This window comes from Schistocerca serialis, chromosome 5, assembly GCF_023864345.2.
Source record: "Schistocerca serialis cubense isolate TAMUIC-IGC-003099 chromosome 5, iqSchSeri2.2, whole genome shotgun sequence".
In the NCBI taxonomy this organism is placed as follows: domain Eukaryota; kingdom Metazoa; phylum Arthropoda; class Insecta; order Orthoptera; family Acrididae; genus Schistocerca; species Schistocerca serialis.
The window spans coordinates 693,001,823-693,026,731 of NC_064642.1; the positions used below are offsets into that span (position 1 = coordinate 693,001,823).

Below are 24,909 nucleotides of genomic sequence, written 5' to 3' on the forward strand. Positions count from 1 at the left end.
CGACACCGGGCGAGTTTAATGTGGAAATTGACAGAATTGGGCCGATCACGAATCGCTCAGCGGGAGTTTAGTTTCCCGATGCTGTATCCGCCGAAGCGGCTCTTATTCCCTGGGGAGAGCGGTGCCGGTAATTGAATCTCGTGACGTCTGCCGCACCGTGGAACTCTCCCCTCCATGTCCCCACTACCGCTGCCTCGTGATCTGTGCTTGCAGTGTCGCAGATTCTGTGTGATGCACAGCTCGCCTTATTCATATACGATGTTTTGCAAATAGCAGATGCAGGTGAAAATTTAAATTCCAACTTCAAATGTCTCTAGAAGGCGTCTGATAATGTAAAACTGATTGGCCAGTAATCAACATATGACCACGCCTGAAGAGTTCACAGATACACTTTACGTTATACTAAACGGTTAATGGCCAAAAAAAGGAAAGTAACATAAGACGTGTCCCAAGCTGCGTTGCAGGACTTCTCATTAAACGGAAACAGATAATGAGAAAAGCTGAGCACTGTGCATAGACGATGATGTTATCCACAGGAAAGCATCGCCGATGGATGTTCTTAAGAAAATGCGGAAGGACTTGTTAAGCAATGACAGTTCCCTTTTTAGCGTTCTATGCCTTAATCTTCCAGGAATCTTTAGAGGATGGCTTCGTTGTCCGTCAGTCTGTCTGATTGTTGAGGACCGTTTTTTCTCATGAACGGGTAGTTGAAATTTGTATCACATACTAAGGTCTATGGCAAAGCCCGCCCGGTTAGCCGTGCGGTCTAACGCACGGCTTTCCGGGCGAGAAGGAGCACCTGTCCCTGACACGAATCCGCCCGGCGTACTCGTGTCGAGGTCCTGTGAGCCAGCCCGTCTGTGGATGGTTTTTAGGCGATATTCCATGTGCCACGGCGAATGCAGACTGGTTCCCCTTATACCGCCTCAGCTACATTATGTCTGCGATTGCTGCGCAAACAAGTTCTCCACGTACGCGTACACCACCATTACTCTACCACGCAAACATAGGGGTTACACTCGTCTGGTGTGAGACGTTCCCTGGGGGGGGGGGGGGGGGGGGGGGTTTCCACCGGGGGCCGAAACGAACAGTAATCCTGGGTTCGGTGTGGGGCAACGAGGGATGAAGTGGACTGCGGTAGCCGTCGTGGGGTTGTAGACCACTGTCGCTGCGGCGGGGACGGAGCCTCTCCCTCGTTTCTAGGCCCCCGGTTAACATACAATACGATACAAGGTCTATGGTCCCGTTGCGATGTAAAAACTTTAAGCTTCCAAATCACTGGAATCAAAAGATATGGCCATTTATGTCACATATTTTGATACTCGCAAACTCACCAAAACCTAAGGAGTAAGGTTTAACGCTCAACTAAAGGGAAAAGTCAGAAACTGTTAATCTGTGACTTACCACATAATAAAGTAACAGAAATGCCACGGGGTAAGAGGAGGTTTAGGCGTTCCCGCTTGGTAGTTTATAAGGCCGCTGACAGTGTAGAAGCGACCATGAGTAGTACAGCGTAAGTTGTCCTGCAAGGGAAGCCCGTGTTTTGCGGATGTGTTCTTAACTTCACACCGGAGCAGAAAGATACAAATCAACATGGTAACGGTTGGGTGACTGCTGCAATTGGGCGTTATCCAGGAGACATAGTGAAGGCCGTCGCAGGACTGTAGGCATTTAACTGCAGAGCTATTATTGCTTGTCTCATCTTTCAAGTAGCCCAGGTGTATATTTCACGTCAAATATGCCGTTTGTTGTTCGACTTCAGACTTGAAATTAAAATAATGTCGGAAGTCTTGGAATCCCTGATTTCTTCCCGGTGCCAATGTGGATTGCCGGAGTGAATAAACTGTACATAGTGTCTTCAGAAATTCCCGTTACTAACTTCTAAGGGAATAAGAAAATATTTTGAACTGGAGCCCATGTCCGGAAACGTACCGTTTCCATACTACAGCCTTTTGAGAAGGTGTTTGCTGAGTAGATATGCAACAGAGTAGTCATGGCGGAGGGAGCTTACGTCACATCGGATGAGTTCGTTTTGGCGTTTTTACTACCTCTCTGACCTGGTTCGGGTCGCAGCCACGTGTCTGTGAGTATTAGAACAACATGACTGAGTACACGTTGCCAGAATACACCGATATCCTTCTGCATGCCGAAGCTCAACTAAAGGTAGTGGAAGAGTTCCTAGTTACCTTTATCGATGTCATTATCCACAACGTCCAACTTCATAGAATACCATTTTCGGCACAATTACGCAACGGCTTCGTGGAAGGGGTACCTTCCCGTCAGCAGACGTGACACACCCGAATTAGAAGAGGCCGGACAGCGTCACGTTGCAGCTAATCCATCTTTGGTTATTAATGAGTGGAGTCGTAAATCAAGTGATGTATTGGGTCACTCCTAATAGATTACTCGTAAAAGTGGTCGCATTAGTAACGTGATTTCAAGCGGCTTACCTTTCCGAACATGGGTTAAAATTCAAAATATTTCCCACTCACTCCTCTCTACAAGTCCTAGAACTTTCTAACAGAAATTTCCGAACACCCGGTTCGAGCAAAACCCTCAGTGCACGAGTCCTGTTCTCACCTGGGCAATTTGTTTTGTGTCGATAGATGCACGATAACGCCTAAAACAAAGGGAAAGTATCGAATAGTCTCAGATTAGTTGAGTTTTAGCAGATCTGGAGCACGTCACTTCCTTTGAATATTGTGCAGTAATACTAAAACGCAGTATTAAATGGGAAGAACGCACAAAGCACTGACTGCTTATACTGGGGCAGTTAAACTAACATTTCCTTCCCACTACGGCAGCGGCTTTTAGCCGCATCTCCAAGTAGCTACAGAAACCTCTGATTATCTACTGTGTGTCTCTCTGAAGTAACTTCATGTTGACTTTCTCTGGTGTGTCGGCAAATATTTGCCATTTTACCTTTGTAATGTGGAGCTGGATTCATTTATAACTGTTCGTTTTGTTTGTAGTAAGAAATTGAACATTTTATCAAGTGGAACTTTATCTGCGCGTTTTATAGCGTCGTGTACATTTCGTCCAGTGCGACATTACCTAAAACGACTGTCTTTGCGGAGACAGTATAACACGGAGAATAACCAACACCAAAGCATCAAGTGAGAAGCTCGTTCCAGGCCAGCACGAGAAACGGGACAACTGTGGCAAAGAAGACATGGCAAACAGAGGTTTAGCGATCTCCCGTTGTTTGTTGTTGCCGTCGTCTGACTGACCTATGATGACGATGTTTGGTTCATGGGGAGCACAACTGCGCGGTCATCAGCGCTCCTACAAAGTTCCAATTTTTATACAGTACAATTTTTTCCACAGTTCAGTCAAGCCACTGTCACAAATGATAATGATGATGAAATGATGAGGACAACACAAACACCCAGTTCCCGGGCAGAGGAAATCCCCAACCCGGCCGGGAATCGAACCCGGGACCCCGTGATCCAAAGGCAGCAACGGTAGCCACTGAAACACGAGCAGCGGACTGACTGATTGATCGTCGTTTCGCCATAGCACTATTACAGCACTGTCCTGGTGCCACGTTCACGACTTTTGCCTAAGCTTATTGAAAGTGACTGGCTCGTGAGTTATCTGTCGACTTCCACCATACAGAACCGCTCGCTACTCAGTTGCTGCTACAGTATTGTTCATTCTGCTTACTTCCCGGCCCACGTTAATTCATATTGTTGAAACTATTATCGCGGTATACTAATTAGTGATAGCTCTCTTAAATACCTACATAAAGTACCACTTCACACACATTTTCCCAGTGACGAAAAGCAACCATACATATACCGACGACACTGAAAGTGTTGTGAAACATTTGGTGAGAAATATTTGTTTACGATGACTCCAGCCACTCTGGGGACAGACGAAATTGCATATATCTACACAAGAATCTAAGAAAATGCTCTTGTCAGCTCTTAGGAGAGAGGCTATGCATAACGAAAATTTTTTTAAAAGTGCATTATAAAATCCTTTTTGAAATCCAGACAGGTTCAATAATGTGTAAAGAATGATAATTTTCTTCTGATTGGTACTTCCTGTCAAATAGTACTGTTTTGTTTTGAAGTATTTCATTAAAGAATACGAGAGAAAATTACCAAATTTGTCATCCCTCCTTACATTCTATTTTGACCTTGACGAACATGGACGGAAGGACTCATGATACGAAAACCTATGTGTTTTGGCAACTAATGAACCACTGGAACATACAAGTTAACTTCCTCCTCACTAAAATAGCAGTTTTGTATAAGGAAAGTTACGTCGTATTATACTTTAAGTATGATTGGTAAGAACAGAGAAAAATTATTTGAAGCACGGGATTCTTGTCGACATGTCACGTTCGTTTGGACACCTCGCCCCCTGTTCTGCACATTCCACACTCTACTGAAGCAGCGAAAACGTCACCACGTATCGCTTGTGTTGGCGGCGCTATTTGTCATTGAGGGTGGCGAAAAATTTGGAAGTTGCGGCTTTCAAATGGCCACAAAAAAAACCACACAAAATTCTGTTTTTACTCGGTAATTTCCTAGGAAACATCTTGTTTCATAGTCACGCAGTTGTGAAAAAGCATACATTTCCAATAAGAAAGTACATGTCTGTTTCTCGGATATTAATGATTCTTCGAAAACTAGTTCGACTTGATTGATCATTCTCGGTTCAAAATTTGTCTACTTGAAGAGCTATTACACTTATCTTTAACGAGTAAAATTTTGTACTAGGTTACGAAGTGAGGTGGGTCGCAATGTAAAAGAGACTCGAAAAAAGTGTCAAATATTAACTAAACGGCATAAATTGTATGATACATACCAAGAAAATTCTACAGTTACTCTACATGTATTCGTTTCTTCTGAATATATCCTTTAACTACGCAAACACTTTTTTATGTGGAAACTAGTAAAACGCGTAACATTGGGTGGAAAGACGTTAATTTTTCACTTAATTTTAAGTTAATTTCACTAGCGATGTGAGTCCTGACTACACGTCCATTTTCATTCAGTTTTAACCCACTGTGTTGTTTGTTAATATTTGATGGATCGCCACTGAAACATGCACACTAACAAGAAAATGTGTACATGTATCTTGGAATCAGATTCACGTTATTAATTTTAATTTTAATAATCAACAGCTTCAGCTGCACCGTTTACCTAGAATTTATCAGTACAGCACTCGTGGCTGCCACATAGCGGTCGCGAATTGGGGCCGAGACAGTTTCAGATAAGTTTTTTTTATGGATTTCTAGTTTTAGATTGACGATATCCACTATGGACAAACGGTAGTTATTGTTATTCTGAAGAAGGTTGGGTTATCCCGACTGAAACCTAGGTAAATTCTAGGTAAACGGTGCAACAGAGGCTGTTGATTATTAAAATTAAAATTAATATTTATACAGTTGCTGACAGGGCCGCGAAACGTTGAAAATATTTAGTTTCATTTTACATCAGTACGATATAAATCGTGCAAAAGATCTATTGAACATGAAATTGTCAAATTATTTTTTTCATACTTACCTTTTTCTGTGGACTCATTACATGGTCCATAAGTTTTTCTGTAACAGCCTCTACAAACATGGAAGCCCCTTCGAGGTTCTGAAGGAAATAGTGAACAAGCCATATTGTACAGTGAGTTCATACAATCGATTTATACCCAACTGACTAACAAGAAAAGGAAAAAAAAATTTAGGGCCGCAGAAAATGCAGTACAAAGATGGATGCCGCCGAGTCCCTTCCCCGCAGTTAATTACTCATTCCATACGAATGACGTTTGTTAGTAGCACATAACAAAACATTAGAAGAACTTTCTAGCGTGTTGGTGACGCCCATGGTATCATAATCGGAACAATTCATGAGCTGCATAAATATCTAAAAGTGAGACATTGGAATAGTGCGTTTAGGGGAATGACATCAAAGATGAAAAAAGAGGGTTTTTCATCCATTGGCAGAATATTCAAAATGTAGATCCATTTGAATGTAAAAATGAGCAATGCATTCCGATGATCTCAAGTACTTAACATCTAAGTATAGATCAATTTTTAGTTTACAAAATACAGTAGTTAGAAGTTCTGATATTGCGTCCCAAACAGATTTGGCAATGTAGTCAATAATTACATGCATTAGAAATATTCAGAAGCGTACTTAAGAACTCTTCTTAGTTTACAGCTCGTGATACAAACAATATTAGCACACTGCAGAACGTTAGGTATTGGAAACCAGAGAAAATGTGCTCCACCTGGAAACAGTGGAAGATAGTAGCCATCCAGGAAGTATTAAGGTAGCCCGTTGTCACACAGAAGAGTCAACAGGATTTACGGTTTTGTCCAGAAATTATCAAGTTCTTATATGGTTAAGGAATGCACAAAAAAAAAAAAAAAAAAAAAAAAAACATTTTGCTGAGGGAGATAACATTAAAATAAAATAAAATAAAACGTATAATACGAAGGAATGAGGTATATTTCATTCTGCAATTTTGCATCTTTAACGATGTCGTCCTTGTTCTTACGAGTAAAAAAATGTAACCTAATGCCTTATATTAATTATAGGTCATGATTATAAAAAGTAAAATTTTATAATTTGTTTATCTCTATCGCTATCATTGACCGGATGGTAAACAAAATTTTACGCACATTAATATGGCCAATCGGTTATTGTGATACCCCTCTAAAAATATGTGAATCAATTTCAGTCGCACATCTCCCAGTACATAATTCAGTACAATGAAATAATATATAAAAACTGAAATATTACACTGAAATTGCTTCCAAAAAATGGAATAAATGAAAGATTAAAGTAAAGTACATGGCGTAAAAATCAATTTGTATTGTAACTTGTTGTATTATTACAGTTGTCTATTCATTACCCTTACAGAGATAAACACAAAATTACAAGTCCAAATACGACAGCTGACTTCATTTTATAAATTTATAGTTTTTTGCTACTATACCCTAGTCCATTACTTTACTAACAGATATGAAAATAACTCAAATGGACAAAAATTGATGTGTTTTGTTAACACTGAGAATTATTTATACTTAACCTAAATTAAAATATTCAAACAGTGATTCTAATGTCACTCTTACAGATTACGAATCAATGTAATTCGTAAATTTACCCCCATATCTGTTAGAATACCAAAAATTGTTACATTCGAGCTTTTTATGAGTAGGTACAGTTATTCCGTGGAGCTATTTTCAACATTGTGAAATATCAACGTTTAATCTGTAACATTTTCGTTCCTCGGTAAACTAATTGGCAAAGAAACGAAAGCTCAAACGTGTTAAAACCCTCCTTTGTCGTACTCGCTTCGTTATAATAGCTTAACGCCGTACCTTGCAACGGAAGCAGTTAATTCCTCCTACTCGCTGACAGCCACTATTAAATACGTACGAGAACAAAGACCGACCACGTTTACGGTATCCCCCCCACCGCCTCAACCCTCATCACCACAGACGGAGAAATTCATGCACCGCAGGCTTATTATCGGGGTACAACCACAGAAAAGCCCGTCCAGCTACTGTCGCAGATAGGCCCTTTTCAATCCCGGTGAATCTAGCGGATTCGTTTACTCGCGTACAAACGTGACGTGCAGCACGAAGCACTGAACAGCGCCGAAATAAGCCCGGCAGTTTAATGGCATTAGTTGCGCAGCTGTGTTCCTATCTAGAATCCCGCCCGTTATTACGTTGTGCGATAACATTAAAAGGCGAAGCGGAGCACGTGTTTCATTCAAACTAGTTTGACTGCCAATTTCACGCCGACGAACTGCAGTGCCGCCGGAAATCCAATTCGACCACAGGCCAATGAGTGCTACCTCACACTGTGTTAGCGCACTTTCCGCTGCCGATATTCAGTGTTTGGGATCGCTCAGACTGTCGACATCGCAACATATTTGCACAAAGGAAGTTATGATAGCGTAATACGTCGGTGCAACACAGAAATTTCGAGTGAAAAAAATTAATGTCCATTTTGTTTTATTTACTGGCGTTTGTTATACATACCGCGCAACCACCATCTTGTGTCGTAGATGGCCAATCAGATTATTTAAAAGATGTGTAACATAAAATCTGATAAAAGGTCACAGTAACGTTGCGAACAAATAAAATTCTCTTTAATTATTGAGCGAAACAAAATCAAATACAAATCGATAAATTAAATGAATTTGTATCATATTCGACTAATACAGTAACTCTCTTCGACGAATGATATTACTAAACCGGTCACCCAATCTGAGTTGCAGAGTGCCTGCGTAACTTTCTCCGGAAGGATCAAATGTTCGATTTTAGTACTCCATATGATTACTAAAGAAAATTAAATGTTCTTCCACGGATGACAAAAACTGGAAAAAGGTATTGCAGATGAACAGTATGGATTTAGAAGATGGAAAGACGCAAGAGATGCAATTGAACTGCTTAGAATTACAGAGGAGAGATGCAAAGAAAGAGGAAGAAAAGCTTATGCTGTTTTCGTTGATCTGGTTCAAATGGTTCAAATGGCTCTGAGCACTATGGGACTCAACTGCTGAGGTCATTAGTCCCCTAGAACTTAGAACTAGTTAAACCTAACTAACCTAAGGACATCACAAACATCCATGCCCGAGGCAGGATTCGAACCTGCGACCGTAGCAGTCTTGCGGTTCCAGACTGCAGCGCCTTTAACCGCACGGCCACTTCGGCCGGCGTTGATCTGGAGAAGGCCTTAGAGTACAGTAGACATTCTAAGGAAGGATGATGTCGACTGAAGGAATAGAAGGCTGATTAGGAACCTATACCTTCAACACAAAAAGCGAATTCAGATTGTAAATGAGATGACAAGAGAAAGCAGAACTGGAAGGAGAGTAACACAAGGTGCTGTCTCTCCACGAAAATGTTAACACATACTTGGAGTGTACTATTCAGAAATGTTTGCAACGAAAAAGAAGAATGAAGCTTGGTGGTAGGAGGATAGAATGTATTCGAGATGCGGACGATTTGGGGTTATTGGCAAAGATTGAAAAACCTATGATCGGAATGTTAAAATAATTAAATAAGACCTGCAGGGGATTCAGAATAAGAATTCGTAAGAAAAAGACAAAATGCATTGTGACAAGCGCAAGAAAAGTAACAACTGCTGAAAAGTTAGGACAGGAAGATGTAGAACAAGTTAGTGCTTTCAAATATCTGAGAAGCTTAATTATAGGCAATATGAGATGTAATCAGAATATGAAGAAACGTATAGCAGTAGCCAAGAAGGCTTTTAACAAGAAGAGGAGGCTTCCATGTAGATGCGTAGACAGTGACCTGAGGAAAATATTGGAGAAAATATTTATGTGGAGCTTGGCATTAAACAGAGCTGAGACGTGGACACTGGGGAAAGAAGAAGAATAGAAACATTTCAGTTGTGGATTTGGGGGAGGATGAAAGGAATAAAATCGAAGGACAAAGTGAGAAATGAGGAGATGCTAGAGAGTGGGGGAAGAGAGAGTGATTTTAAAGGTAATGAAGAAGAGGAAAAACAGATGGGCCGGCCGGAGTGGCCGTGCGGTTCTGGGCGCTACAGTCTGGAGCCGAGCGACCGCTACGGTCGCAGGTTCGAATCCTGCCTCGGGCATTGATGTGTGTGATGTCCTTAGGTTAGTTAGGTTTAATTAGTTCTAAGTTCTAGGCGACTGATGACCTCAGAAGTTAAGTCGCATAGTGCTCAGAGCCATTTGAGCCAAAAAAAGATGTCTTGGACGTTGGTTCAGGAGAAATTGTTTACTGATGGATGCTATGGAGGGAACGGTGAATGGCAAAGAACAAGATGACGCCAAAAATACTTGTTTGTGGATGGTATAAGGATAGGTAACAACTATGAGAAAACGGCTGCTAATGACAGGAGTGCTTTGAGAGATACATGCAAAGACCTGCCCTAGAGCAGATCACTGATGATGATGATTAAAAATTCTCTCAGAATAGGATAAAATAGTGCGATGACGTAATTGGGGTTTTACATCTTCAACCATTGGACTTTTATACGCTTAACGTCAAATATAGGTTATGTACAAATATGACCACGATGCTTTCTAACAGTGGTGGTGTAGTGTTTTGTTTCGCTTTTCAGTCCTAAGAAGGATTTGTTTCCGCATTCCACACTACACTGTGCAAGACTCTCTTCTCTTTGTAACTTCTGCACTCTAAAGCCAATTTCACTTGCATACTGCATTCCGCCCATGTTCTCCCTCAACAATGTCGCTCCTTTACCAAATTAACTACTCGTTGACACTTCAGTTCGTTTACAACCAATCATTTCTCCCTCTTTTCAAGTAGTGCAATAAATTTCTTTCTCCACGATACAGTTCATCTCATCAATAGTTATCTGGTTTGCCGTTCTAATCTTGTGTAGCACAATATTTCAAAATTGGAATTCCCTTTTTGTCTGACAAATAATATCTGTACAGACTTCGTCACAGAAAAATTGACGTCACATGTTAACATACAAGGGTTGGACAAAACTATGGTAACACCGTGAGAAATTCTTGCTTGAACATAAATGCGGATGCTAGCTAAGCATGGAAGCTGCACTGTTTTGTTTGACGGCGAGTGGCACCTGTCCCATGTTCTGAACACGTTGCAAGTGATAGTAGTGATCAGAACTATGTTCTTTATAGTGGTGGGTTCATTACGTCGTAGCTGTGTGCTTTCACACATGGACAAATTGTTGGTGCCCATATGGCACACGACAACGCATGTAATATTTCTACTGCACACATGGCCGGCCATAGTGGCCGAGCGGTTGTAGGCGCTTCAGTCTGGAACCGCGCGACCGTTATTGTCGCAGGTTCGAATCCTGCCTCGGGGATGGATGTGTGTGATGTCCTTAGGTTAGTTAGGTTTAAGTAGTTCAAAGTTCTAGGTGCTGATCACCTCAGATGTTAAGTCCCATAGTGCTCAGAGCCATTCGAACCATTTTAACCGCACACAGGCGAAGTGGAAAAACATTGTCTACTAAGTCGCAAGACGTGGTCAAATGGTAATGACGGACGTCATTGACGATAACTCTGACGACGTACGGGAGAACGATAGCCGCAGAAGTCTTTACAGAAATTCATGTCTCGCTAATGAACCTTGTTAGCACCAAATTAACACGAATTGACTTCCATAAGCAGAGGATCACAGGATGACACAAATGCCGGTAACAAGCAGACGTGGTGCCAAAGCCATAAAACCTGGGCTACGGAGCATTGAAAGGACATCATTCGGTCGGTCGACGATCCGCCGCGAACGGTACTGGTCTAGCGCGACAGCCATCTAGCGGTAGAACGGGTGAAACTACGAAAATTAGCACACATTATCCGCGCGCCAGAATAGAGGGTAGTTCTAAACTGGCGTCACTCAACAATTGCACAGTAGGAATCGATAACTCGCGCATGCGCAGCAGGGTGCACCACAGTCCTTTGTGCTTGTTTGCTTATTTGCCAGGCAGTTAGTGGCTAATTTCAGATTTTCGTGTTGGGAATTTTTCGCATTTTTTTCGGTACGTAGCTTTCATTAATCCAGAATTTTTGTTTTGAATTAAACTCTTTTATACTAGCTGTTTGTGAAAGCATTTTTTCTAATGATTGCTTCGTGTTCTAGAAATAAAATTCAGCAAAGAAGTTGTATGTATAACACGCTGTATCATAATAAGGTACGACGGCAATCGTTTCTTTCTGCATATCACGTTATATGATGATTTTATATTTGTATCGTAATGCCTTAGTTAACGAAAGTTCATGTTTGATTCGATTGCATCCCTTGCTTTATTTCAGCATGCCACAAAACAGAAACTGGCAGTGGTAGGGGAGAAAGTACGTGCAGTTTAGCCCAGTGCGACAGACGAGGACTGAAAAACTCTGAATAGCACTTACGTATAGTCCAAACTTAGAAAACTAACACAAGTGCACCTTTAAGTTTTGGTCGTTTAAAGTGTTGGAAATTGCAGTGCATTTATCCTCAACAACTTTTGAAATGGTGGGCTGCACTGTTCCGTGGCTAAAACCCAAGCTCTTTTAAGATTCCCCAGTAGCCAGGAAACGTAATGTTAGAACCAGCCTGCACCGTAACTGGGCATTTACCGGTATTTTATTCGTGTTGTAGGCTGGTATGATCACAAAACGTATAAACATATGATTTAATTCTTACTTTCGAGAATGTGAGACAGCTTCCCTCATGACTGTGTCACACTTGCTAAATCCTTCTTCTGTTATAGACAGCAGCTTCTCGAAACAGGCCATGTCCATCCTCACGGAACTCCGAAATACATTCGGATCTTCGAGCCTCAATTCCTTCATAAGCAGCAGATACAATGCTCTGCCTTTGTTCCTTCTTTTCAGCCAGGTTCGGACTCAACAACGTCTCACTTTTTGTTCTCGTCATCGTTCTGACCTAATCCGAAGTTTTAGCCTACTGTCAGTGCCAGCGCAATACCTCTAGAAACAAGTTGGACCTCCATGTGCTAAATGCAATAAAAATACATGTACCTGTGTAACCAAATGTCGTAAAATAAAAAATAGCTCTGAACACTATGGGACTTAACATCTATGGTCATCAGTCCCCTTGAACTTAGAACTAGTTAAACCTAACTAACTTAAGGACATCACACAACACCCAGTCATCACGAGGCAGAGAAAATCCCTGACCCCGCCGGGAATCGAACCCGGGAACCCAGGCGCGGAAAGCGAGAACGCTACCGCACGACCACGAGCTGCGTGCATGTAATATAAAACTGTTGAGTCCGTAATTCAGAACAGTAGCAACCTACATAAGAGAATAACAAAAATAATGATGAAAACAATTTTTTTTATTAACTAGGAACCTTGAGTCACATAAACAGCCGGCCGAGGTTGCCGAGCGGTTCTAGGCGCTACAGTCTGGAACCGCGCGACCACAACGGTCGCAGGTTCGAATCCTGCCTCGGGCATGAATGTGTGTGATGTCCTTAGGTTAGTTAGGTTTAAGTAGTTCTAAGTTCTAGGGGACTGATGATCTCAGAAGTTAAGTCCCATAGTGCTCAGAGCCATTTTTTAACCTCATTATTGAGCCTTGGTGGTCCACATTCGAGAGAAGTTTGCTAGCCCACTACCCACATACATCAGCGTTGCCTGAACTTACTACTATTTTGCAGGACCTGAAAACAATACAGCAGTTGAATTTATCCATTACAAGAGGACTGCAAGCTGTTTTGAATGCTAACTCCCGCGCCCGGGTTCCCGGGGTCGATTCCCGGCGTGGTCAGGGATTTTCTGTTCCTCGTGATGACTGGGTGTTGTATGATGTCCTTAGGTTAGTTAGGTTTAAGTAGTTCTAAGTTCTAGGGGACTGATGACCATAGATGTTAAGTCCCATAGTGCTCAGAGCCGTTTGAACCATTTGAATGCCAACTGTTTTTCTACACCGTATTAGGCACGGTAATGAGTTGCGTGTAGGAACGGTAATGAGCTGCGTTGGTGATGTTTAAGTTTGTTTTCTTGCCCCTCCCCCCATTTCTCTTTATTAAAAGCGTTTTTACTGTAGTTGCCTGTGTCCATTTCGTATCATTTATCTTCCTGTCACTGTCAGCTAGTTTTCTGCCGAAAGAGAGGCTTCTCAGTTATTTCTAGTGTCTCAGCTCTTATCCTTCTTTCCTCTGCATCACCTGTCACCTGATTTAATTCAGCTACCTTCATTAAGTTTATTTCCTTTAGATATTTACATGTGTTGACAACCAAGCAGTCATTTTCACATGAAAATATGATTGGAGATTTCGGGTACACTTTGTATGTTTACACCAAAAGCTGGTGCGGGCGTGTACGCACATAGGATCTTTCATCACTGTCTGTCCAATCTAGCTGTCTGTTTAGTTTCGCTGTCAACAGTCTGTTTGAAGTGGTATTAGACTCAAATGGTTGAAATGGCTCTGAGCACTATGGGACTTAACTTCTGAGGTTATTAGTCCCCTAGAACTTAGAACTACTTAAACCTAACTAACCTAAGGACATCACACACATTCATGCCCGAGGCAGGATTCGAACCTGCGACCGTAGCGGTCTCGCGGTTCCAGACTGTAGCGCCTAGAACCGCTCGACCACTACAGCCGGCTGGTATTAGGCGTGTGTTTTTTCGTGAACATATTAATGAAATGATTTTGTTCCCAGCCTTATCTGATCGGCAGCCACCGTATACATTGCCAGTTTACTTAATAATGATGTCCCAATCCGATCATGTTGTGACCATCTTCGTGGAAGGGAAATCGATTGATTGTCCCATATACATACAGTACTCGGACGAGATTGCGACAGAAGATTGAGGTAATTTTTTACCGTAATAAATTTGTTCTATTCTTCATGTGGTTTGGCCAACGTGTGCTTTGCGTCATTCACACGGTGTGCTGTCGTCGTATGCTGTTCGCCAACAGGGATCATCCGACAGTGAGTCGAAAGAGCACGGGTCTTGAAGGCTGGAGCAAAATTAACGTGAAACATTTTTAAAATGTTGCCTAAAGTTGAAGATACATTACCGATACGTTGGATCATTTTCGTGGGCTAGAACATTTATGAATCCTCTTCACCTTCGGATTTCTGTCGACTTTCCACTACGTTTGTGGAAATCTGATGAGTGAAGTAACCACTTTCCTTGAACAAAGGTTGCAGGTCGAGCAACACCTTAACGTTTCAGACACAAGACGTGTCAGCTGTACCTGCATTTGTGGTAAGCCATTTTTTGTAAAGGATGGTGCAGTCAACGCCTGAAAATACATATCTATACGTGTGAGGTCAGGGGAAACAGATTGCTTCACTTGTCCACCCTCTTTTTGACAGATTAAAAGTCCAGAAACGGTGCACAGACTAGTTTCGTTCTGTCAACATACGAGGACGTGCTGAAAAGGAATACCGTTGAAACATGTATATGACAACTCTAGAATCTTTTACAAGAAAATAAACGTTATTAACATTCTATATCTTTATTCTTCGTGTCTACATATCTGCAGTCGCGCGGGATTAGCCGAGCGGACTAAGGCGCTGCAGTCATGGAATGTGCTGCTGATCCCGGTGGAGGTTCGAGTCCTCCCTCCTGCATGGGTGTGTGTTTGTCCTTAGGATAATTTAGGTTAAGTAGTGTGTAAGCTTAGGGACTGATGGCCTTAGCAGTTAAGTCCCATAAGATTTCACACACATTTCTTGTCTGCAGTGCTCTGCTGCTAGAGGGTCCTGAAATACAGCGTGGAACGTAACTACGTTGGTGCGTGAGAAACAGCGTTCTGTAATTAATCGAGTTTCGAAATGGAATGTTTCTTCCACCCTTGCACCACCCTCGCCTTCAGCATGACAATGTGAGACCACACACAAGTGTGTGCGACATCTGGAACAATCCTACGCCTTTGGTTTACTGTGATCGATCATCATCCCAGGCGTTCCGACTTGGTGCCACCCAATTTTCATCCAAACACGGTCGTTCTTATTATTATCCACTAACTAGAACAGTCAACGAAATGGATTAGGGCAATGTACACATTATTCTAAACAAACGATATGAAGATGGCGATTTAATTTCTCTGAAGCTAGTAATCATGGTGTATTTTCTTGCGATCTGGACGAATAAACTTCCGTAATAAGATTTACAACTGTGCCTAGATTCTCAGATCGCCTCCGAAACACGTGACAATGTCAGGAAATCATTAGGGTTTTGAGCTATTTCCAAAACATAAAGAACAGTTCCGAGACTTCACTTTGTTAGTGATGAAGCCGTGTATGTGGAGGTGAGGTTGTGGCTCCGTTAACAAAGTCAGTCATTGTACAGCGGCGGTATCAACAAAATGGTCTCTCGTTGAGAGAAATGTGCCTGTCGCCTGGGCGATTACGCCGGGAAGTAAATATGTAGACATGAAGAATAAAGATGTGGAATGTTAATAAAGGTTGTTTTATTTATTAAGCCTTAAGAGGTCCATTAAAAATTAGGAGGCATTAATTTTCAACACCCCGAATAAAACTGGTTATTTATATGGCATGACTATAGACTTAAAAATCATATGACCACCTGCATCTTTTTGGTTTAAGTTTCTCTCACAATATCTCTACCTCTTCAAAGTCTGCCTCACAATACGACGCGATATAGAGCTGTAGCACTAGATGTCGCTAGTCATAAAAGTCATCTGAAGACGGTTGTCCGCCGAAATTCTAGACAAGAAGAACATAGCGTCCAGTGATCGATATTCTCAGTTCGCGTAACTTCCAGGATGGAAGGAGTTAGATGTAGACATGCTTCGTCGTGTTGACTGCAGACTTTGAACACGTCACGTAAAAACACACAATAATTGTGTTTTTGATATCACTGTAGAGCTATGCTTTTCACACAGCGTGGAAAAATAGGTTGGAAAACAGGATTACACAAAAGCGTAACTGATAGATATTGTAGACCGATGAAATCAAGAATACAAAGTATTCAGTGAACAGTAACGCAGATGAACTGATAAGACATAAAATGTATGTTTTTAAAGATGTTCAAATATCGTATTTTTTCTGTTGAAAGTGAACGACGAAATGAAGATTAAACTTTATTTTCCTTTAGAAATGATAAACATTACTATAAAAAATGTAATTAAATATCTATCAAACTGATAAGTTTCATCGGTCCTTGCACGTCAGTGTTCAGAATCCCCGCACAAAATATATAGTGCTTCAGTTGGTCATATATCGGCTTATACCGTTCACAGAGGCAAGGAGTTAAGTATTTTGGATAGACGTTCGTCTAGCGACCATTTCTATGTCTATCTGGAGCTCAGGAATACTGTTACTACCCAACAACACGGGGTCAGAATTTAAACATACCACATTATCTCCAGTCCATGCAATTGAGCAGATCTGTTGTTTTTTTTACATTTGGTGTGGTCTAGGGTTGATCTTAGGCGGCTTATGGAAGCACCGTTTGTTCGCGGGAGGTAGCTGAGAAAACGGTCCAACCGGTTTTAGTGGTTTACCCCGGGGGCCTGGAATTATCTAAATAATAAACCAAGGAAAACGGCGCATTTCAAATTTATATTCTTTGGACTCTTATCTAGAAATGTCATCTTCATATTTTCGAAAATATTTCTGCTTCATCAAGATACACCAGAAAGACGACGTTCTCGGGGAACCTTTAAATTCTTATCGTTGTCATTATCAGTTACCTTGATCCAGAGTTTAAAATTACCGTACTTACGGACGTGAAGCAGGCACGTAATATGCAGCCTAGAATGTAAATGTAGTTTTAACTGATGAAAAAAAAAAGATTTTTTCTTACTAAATTCTTTGTACTTGCAGTTAAAGAGCCACATATTTTATTTTTTTTATGCTGTAGGTGTAACCTGAAAGTGTTGTGCATTTTTATATGAAGTTCTGTGAAATGAAGCTAATTTGGATGAGTGTCCTGCACTCATTTCGAACTAGAGGAAATATTTGTATTGTGGTGAGGTCAATTTAAACCATACATTTATAGTATCGCCTTGAGACCCTTTGTTTTTATGCTTTATGGGCGTTGTGAATATTTCCTTTTTTTAAATTTAACTTAGGACTCAGTTTGTATTTGGACGAAATGAATGGCGATTCCCAATTAAAATATAAATGACAATCTGGGCGTTTTCAAATGGTCAAATGCGTGTGAATTCCTAAGGGACTAAACCGCTGAGTTCATCGCTCCCTAAACGTACGCACTACTTAAACTAACTTATGATAAGAACAACACACACACTCATACTCGATGGAGGACTCGAACTTCCGGCGAGAGGGTCGCTCAATCCGTGATATGGCACCTCAAACCGCCCGGCCACTTTGCGCGGTGGTCGTTTTCTTTGAATTGCGATCGACAAGCAAAGTATCCAGAAAAATGTATAGTACACGATTTTCTGATGACTGGGTGTTCTTCATCATCATTTGATCATCATTGACTCGCAAGTCGCTGAAGTGGCGTCAACTAAAAAGGACTTGCAATACGGCGGCCGAACTTCCCCGCATGGGGCCTCCCGGCCAACATGCCATACGATCATTTCATTTCATTTCAATGAGTTATTTATATGTGTTTAAGTGCAGAAGTGTGTAGTAGTTTATTTACACATTCCCACACATTTCTACACTTCAACACACATAAACAACAAATAAGTAAGCGTCTCCCAGTTTACGGACAAAAACATCGGGCAAACTCTCCCCGATGAGAGCAGACAGCTGTGGTAGTGAAGGAAGACAGCCATAGACGAGAAACTAAGAGACAGCGGTAATGTGATAGGAAACTAATGGGAGATAGACAATGGCAGTGAGACAGAGAAGCAGTAAAAGTTGCAGTGGTGAGGAAATGAGAAAGGGATGAAGATAGTCAGAGAGATAAAGAAAAAGTACCACTGGGAGAAAAAGGAGACAATGGTAGAGGAGACATGTGCAGACACTGGCAGTGAGACGGAGATCAAGGCGTAACTATGAAGTTCGAGTTTGCAAAAGGAGTTAGAATGTTATGTGTTAAGAGTGTGTTCATATGCCAAAGTTTGTGGAATGATGATTGAGGCATCCGCTTCTCCACTTCTATGTCTGAGTCGTTTAAAGAGGAACATATTCGCCTTTTTTGCACTCCGACAGGAGCATTTTCCATTGGTTGCAAATGATTAACTAACATGCAACTAGTGAGTAAATTATCGGACGAAAAGTTTTCTGTGGACTACTAAAACATGTAATGAGGAAACCTGTCTGCGTGAACTTACACAAGGAAAGATATTTCATAGCCAGTATGTCGAAGTAGGAGTTGGCCAGGAGAAATTATGCCAATGGTGACAGGATAACACAACATGTCAATCCCTACGAAACAATAACTACAGCGTTTTGTCGTCAGAATTAGAGCTAAGGAATTGTCTTACTATCCCTGCTCTGGAATAATGACAACTAAGCGAAAGTACATACTTTCTCACTTTTAGGTAGCCTTATGGTTCAAATGCATGTTTAAACATGGCTGACTGTTGACACTATTCTTGCAAGTCAGAATATGCATATACAAACGGGATTAAGTGTTTCCAATATCCATGTGAAGCTGACACCTCTATAACATCCGAACTGCTAAATATTACTGCACATTTACAAGATGTTTCATACAAATTTGTGTACTTGGACACGTTGAGAATGTTAATAATTTAAAGAATTTCCTTTATTGCCTAAAATCATCTACAACTTCCTACAACGAAATCTTCAGAACAAAGATTCAGTACGGAATACTGAAACAAGTCACTTTTGGTAAAGGAACAAGCAGGAGAAAATTCTCAATGAGAACGCCTAGCTACTTCGTTTTAGTGTATTTATAAACAATAAATAAACGTAGAGGCTACTTTACTTCGTGATGTAACTGAAATGTGTTTGTAGATGGCCCAAAGTTATGACACCTCGAGAATTCGTAGGTACAAGGGAAAATTAGTTAGATCAAGAAAAATTTTTTCTGCAGCACTGGTTCTTATATTATTACATTCAAAATTTTATGAAAATAGTTGTATCGGTAAAGTAAAAAACGTTAAAAAGATAATAAAAAATGAGAAAAATGAGTAAATGATGAAGAGTGTGGTGAAAGTCGTAATATCAACCACACCCAAATAAATAGTTCAAAATAAAAGGAAATTTAGAGCCTCTGAGAAACAGCAACATACAGCTATTCTCAATATTTATTCGTCTGATCGGCTCCGATCTAAAATAAGTGTCCAAGGAGGAGACCATGAAACACTAAACATCAATTTCTGTTATAGTCTCAATAATAAACAACACTTCGAGATTGCATTTTTACCGTTATACATCAGTTTAATTTCTCATCCTCAACATTCAACACAGGGGCTTAATTCTGCAGCCTCTCTGATTGAAGGAACTGCGCTTATATTAGTGGTATTATATTAGAATACTATCTCAAATCGAAAACTATAATAAAAATACTACATATAATAGACATTGTATCCTTTCTATTTAGCACAGTTCTATATACATCGAAAAAATAAGTACAACCTGTTAGAGTAGCAGAGAGAGAGAGAGAGAGAGAGAGAGAGAGAGAGAACTGCGCTCGACACACACTTCTCCAATGTTCGTATCAATATAACAAACAGTACGTATAACAGAGGAACATTCCAACTTTTTGCGCATTTCAGACTGTGTGGTATCTTGCTTTGCGTGCACAATTCCGACTCCATTACTCTTTTCCTTGTCATTATAGTCGCGTGAGATATTTTTCAGGTCAAGTAATTGCGTAAACTATCTATCAAACAGGAAAACACTAACCGAGAAATGTTGTCAGAGCGAATGCGATTCCGTATGCCAAAAAGCATTTTGTTCCCATAATTATTCCTTTTGCAAGACCTCCACTTTCTGAAGTCGCTATCGCGCAAGGTAATAAGCAGTCACATATCGCTATGCGCTGCAAACGTAATTCGCTCGCATGACTTACTGCAGTCTTACACTGGGGCTGTAAAATGCTTTGTTTACGTATATTCTTACAGAAATATTCTCATCGCTAAATAGATTTAACGCGTCGTTATTCTCTCAATGTGCAATTTTTCTCCTTACATACTGTTTAGTTCCTCATTTCACTCATCCAGAAAAGCCTTTCACTTGAAGAAAGCAAATCAGTCAGTGTTGGGAATTCGTGGTTTAGAATAGAATGATTTAACTGGAAGAGATATACCTAGCGTAGGAAGAAAATGACGCAGATTCAGTTTCAGTGCACATAACCATTTCGTTCCTCCAGTGTACAATACGTACTACATGTGTCTGGCATACACTGTCAATACGGCACACCTGCCGCAATCATATGCAACCAGTTTTGAAATGCTGTCTTCACATATGCGGGCATATTCGCACCATTTCGTTATTATAACGTGCTCCTGTTTCGCCTTGAATTGGCTGCTGGACCAGGCTAGATTGATACGAAAATGTTGAAGCTGGTGAGAAGTAGTGAAACAGTCGCAGGCGATATCCAAAGCGTGTGTACAACTCTAAGCAAAAGATCATAAACTGCCGTTCCTTCCCAAATTCGTACACGATCAAATGTCCTTATCAAGATAAGATGTCACACAATGGCTTCAGAAACTTCTTAAACCCAAGAAAAGATGACAGTACAACACAGAAGCGTTACATGGCTCTCCCTGTGGAAGTGGAAACGAAAGACATTCCTGGGACGCACATCACACTTGTCATTAAATGATTACTAACAGAAATGTCAAGTGCAGTCAACAATTCAGTTGTTACGCCTAAATAAAACAAATAGGATCGTGTTTTCAAAAGAGCTAATGGATATATAAAAAGTGTGTTAGTCTTAAAATTATTGAATATGCCTGAAGCCAGTGGGTACTGAAAAACGTGTGCCTGAGAATAAAAAGAAAAAAATAAGTGGTAAACGTTATGTACAGATATTCTGGTATACAAAGCGAAGGCATTTCGTTTGCTGCCGAGGTTATGAATTTATAATGCAAGACCCGACAAGGAAAGCGAATGACCCGGAAGGGGAAATGGAAACTAAATATATCTTCATGGCTTCTGAGGATATAATCTTTCTTTAAGTGATTTTAAAATCGTGTCAAGTCTACTACGAATTTGGCAGTATGAGCCAATGTCTCAGTATAGCCCTGTAACTTCCTGGCTCAGATGCATGCACAGATTCGGTTGAAAGAGTGTCATGAAATAGTTGTGTGATTTCCTGAGGCAAGACGTCCCAAAATTGTTGTTTTTGTGGCGGTCTTCAGACCAGAGACTGGTTTGATGCAGCACTCCATGCTACACTATCTTCTATTCAGTACCTACTCATTAGTTACGTGATCTACCCATCTATTCATCAGCATTCTTCTGTAGCACCCCATTTCGAAAGCTTCTATTCTCTTTTTGTCTAAACTATTTATCGTCCACATTTCACTTCCGTGCATGGCTACACTCCATACAAATACTTTCAGAAACGACTTCCTGACACTTAAATCTATACTCGATGTTAACAAACTCCTCTTCTTCAGAAATTCTTTCCTTGCATTGCTAGTCTACATTTTATATCCTCTCTACTTCGACTATCATGAGTGATTTTGCTCCCGAAATAGAAAAACTGATCTACTACTTTAAATGCCTCATTTCCTAATGTAACTCCGTCAGCATCACACGATCTAATTTGACTACATTCCATTATCCTCGTTTTGCTTTTGTCGATGTTCATCTTATATCATCCTTTCGAGACAAAGACCATTCCGTCCATTGCTCTTCCAGGTCCACTGCTGTCTCTGACAGAATTAAAATGTCATCGGAAAACCTCAAAGGTTTCATTTCTTCCCCATGGATTGTAATTGCTACTCCAAAATTTCTTTTGCTTCCTTTAGTGCTTGCTCAGTATATAGCTTGAATAACATCGGGGATAGGATACAACCCCGTCTCACTCCCTTCCCAACCACTGCTTCCCTTTCACGCCCCTCGACTCAACTGACATCTGGTTTCTGTACGAATTGTTAATAGCCTTTCACTCTCTGTATTTGATCCCTGACACCTCCAGAATTGGAAAGAGAGTATTCCAGTCAACATTGTCAAAAGGTTTCGCTAAATATACAAATGCTACAATCGTAGATTTGCGTTCCCTTAATGTGTCTTCTAAGACAGGTCGTAGGGTTTGTATTGGCTCACGTCTTCCAACATTTTTACGAAATCCAAGCTGCTCTTCCCAGATGTCGGCTTCTACCGGTTTTTCCATTCGGCTATAAAGAATTCTTATTAGTATTTTGCAGCCGTGACATATTAATCTGATAGTTCGAAAATTTTCACACTTGTCAACACCTGCTCTCTTTGGGGTTGGAATTATTATATTATTCTTGAAGTGTGATGGTATTTCGCCTGTCTCACGCATCTTGCTCACCAGGTGGTAGAGTGTTGTAATGGCTGTCTCTCCCAAGGCTATCTGTAGTACTAATGGAATGCTGTCTACTCCCAGGGCCTTGTTTCGACTTAGGTCTTTCGGTGCTCTGTCAAAATCTTCACGCAGTATCATACCTTCCATCTCATCTTCATCTATGTCCTCTTCCATTTCCGTAATATCCCCCTAAGTTCATCGCCCTTGTTTAGACTTTCTATATACTCCTTCCACATTTCAGCCTTCCCTTCTTTGCGTAGAACTGGTTTTCCATCTGGGCTCTTGATATTCATACAAGTGGTATTCTTTTCTCCAAAGGCCTCTTTAATTTTCCCGTAGGCAGCATCTATCTTACCCCTAGTAGTATATGCCACTACATTCTTACATTTGTCCTCTAGCCATCCCTGCTTAGCCATTTTGCACTTCCTGTCTATCTCATGTTTGAGAAGTTTGTGTTCCTTTTTGCTTGCTTCATTTACTGCATTTGTATTTTTTCTCCTTTCATAAATTCGATTCAATATTTCTTCTGTGGCCCAAGGGCCGGTAGCTGCCTAGTCCGGCTAATATTAGACTCCCACCACGTTGTGGGAGACCATTACTTGTTCTCGAATGACAGGCGCAGAACTGAATGAGCTACGACGAGTTTGACGCAAAATACGCCGATCGTGTCTTGTGGTTGACTGGAACCCTGACGGCGAGTATGGCTGCTAGCACGTTCGCATGCAATCCAACGTCAGGCCACTGCCCCACACATCTGGATATTTCATTATTCGACCTGCCGACCAGGACAGCTCCTCCTCCCTCCTCAGCATTTTAAAGAGATCCCTTTCAGTCTCTGCCAGGTACTTATAACGCTAAGTTTCCTTTAATTCACGTCTTTGGTCACAAACTTTTTGTTAACAGATTACCGGTTTCGGTCTATAATGACCATCATCAGATCTGTTTTATAAAAACAAAGTCCTAATAACGCTCTCACAGGGGTATGTGGCATTTCTGCTGATAACTTAGCATCTGACGCTGATCCCATCCCTTATACAAACACACCACGCCTGGTTACGATACTAAATACGAACAACATTAACGCAGACTGGTGGAAGTTTTACTTGTCACAGGTATCTAATCATTTACGTACCCGCCGATGCTGTATTCGTGTACAAAGTTAGATGGTCATACTACCATGTCTTCTAGGTGCTTCACATTTCTTGACAGGCATTGTACATTCCGAGTGATAAGTTGCTGCCTAGTCATCTACTTTGTCAGCACGAAGTAAATCTGTTTAGAAATACTGATGATCGCCAAAAGAAATGGGCACTGCGTTAGATAACAAAAAACATATGCTTTCCTTTATTCCTTCTGAGTGGTTTATGTTACCCAAGCTACTAGCTATAGTCGGTTCAGATTATGATTGATAACAGAATCTGAAACGCATATTGAAAGGTAATAAAATATTCGTATAGAAATGTTGAAAAAATATTGAAATAAATTTAACACATTTTCTGTCCTGTCAAGCATAATGATCGTAAGATAATACTTCATAAGACCCATGAAAATTCTGGAAATGTATGAAAAGATATATGAGTTATATGATGTACTGTACATCTATCAGTTCATCCCGTAATTAAGACGTGCATCAGTAGCAAAAAGCCCGAAGGTCTGACAAATACATCGAATTATCAAACATGTTAATCGCCAGTTGCGGATATCAGATATTTTCTTTATATTGATTGCAATTTTGAGTATTTTTCATTTTCAAGCACGATGCACAATTTTAAACATGCAGACAGTAACAAAAAGCAATACTTGAACATGGGTCATACTTGAAAAAACAAACCCTATTGGTAATTACCATGTTTAAATTACTCGAAGGCTATTCACCAAATCCCCCAACTACTCGATATCGAAATTGGTCTCGAGTCGTGCGACATCTTGAAACATATTCTAAATTCAAATGTGTGTGTCTCTTGATACTCCACGATATGAAGTTGACTTTTCTATTAGCTTAATTTCTCTTTGCTTTCCACCATGTCAGTGATCAAATGTGTCTCCTGTAGCTTTGAGGGATTTAAAGGATA

The 24,909-nt window shown here is 40.8% G+C and overlaps 1 protein-coding gene across 1 annotated transcript in view; it reads left to right on the plus strand.

The window, feature by feature from the left end:
- LOC126482181 (hemicentin-2-like) overlaps window positions 1–24,909 on the plus strand; it is an 865,734-nt gene that overhangs the window by 34,211 nt on the left and 806,614 nt on the right. The gene's annotated exons all lie outside the window — the stretch shown is intronic.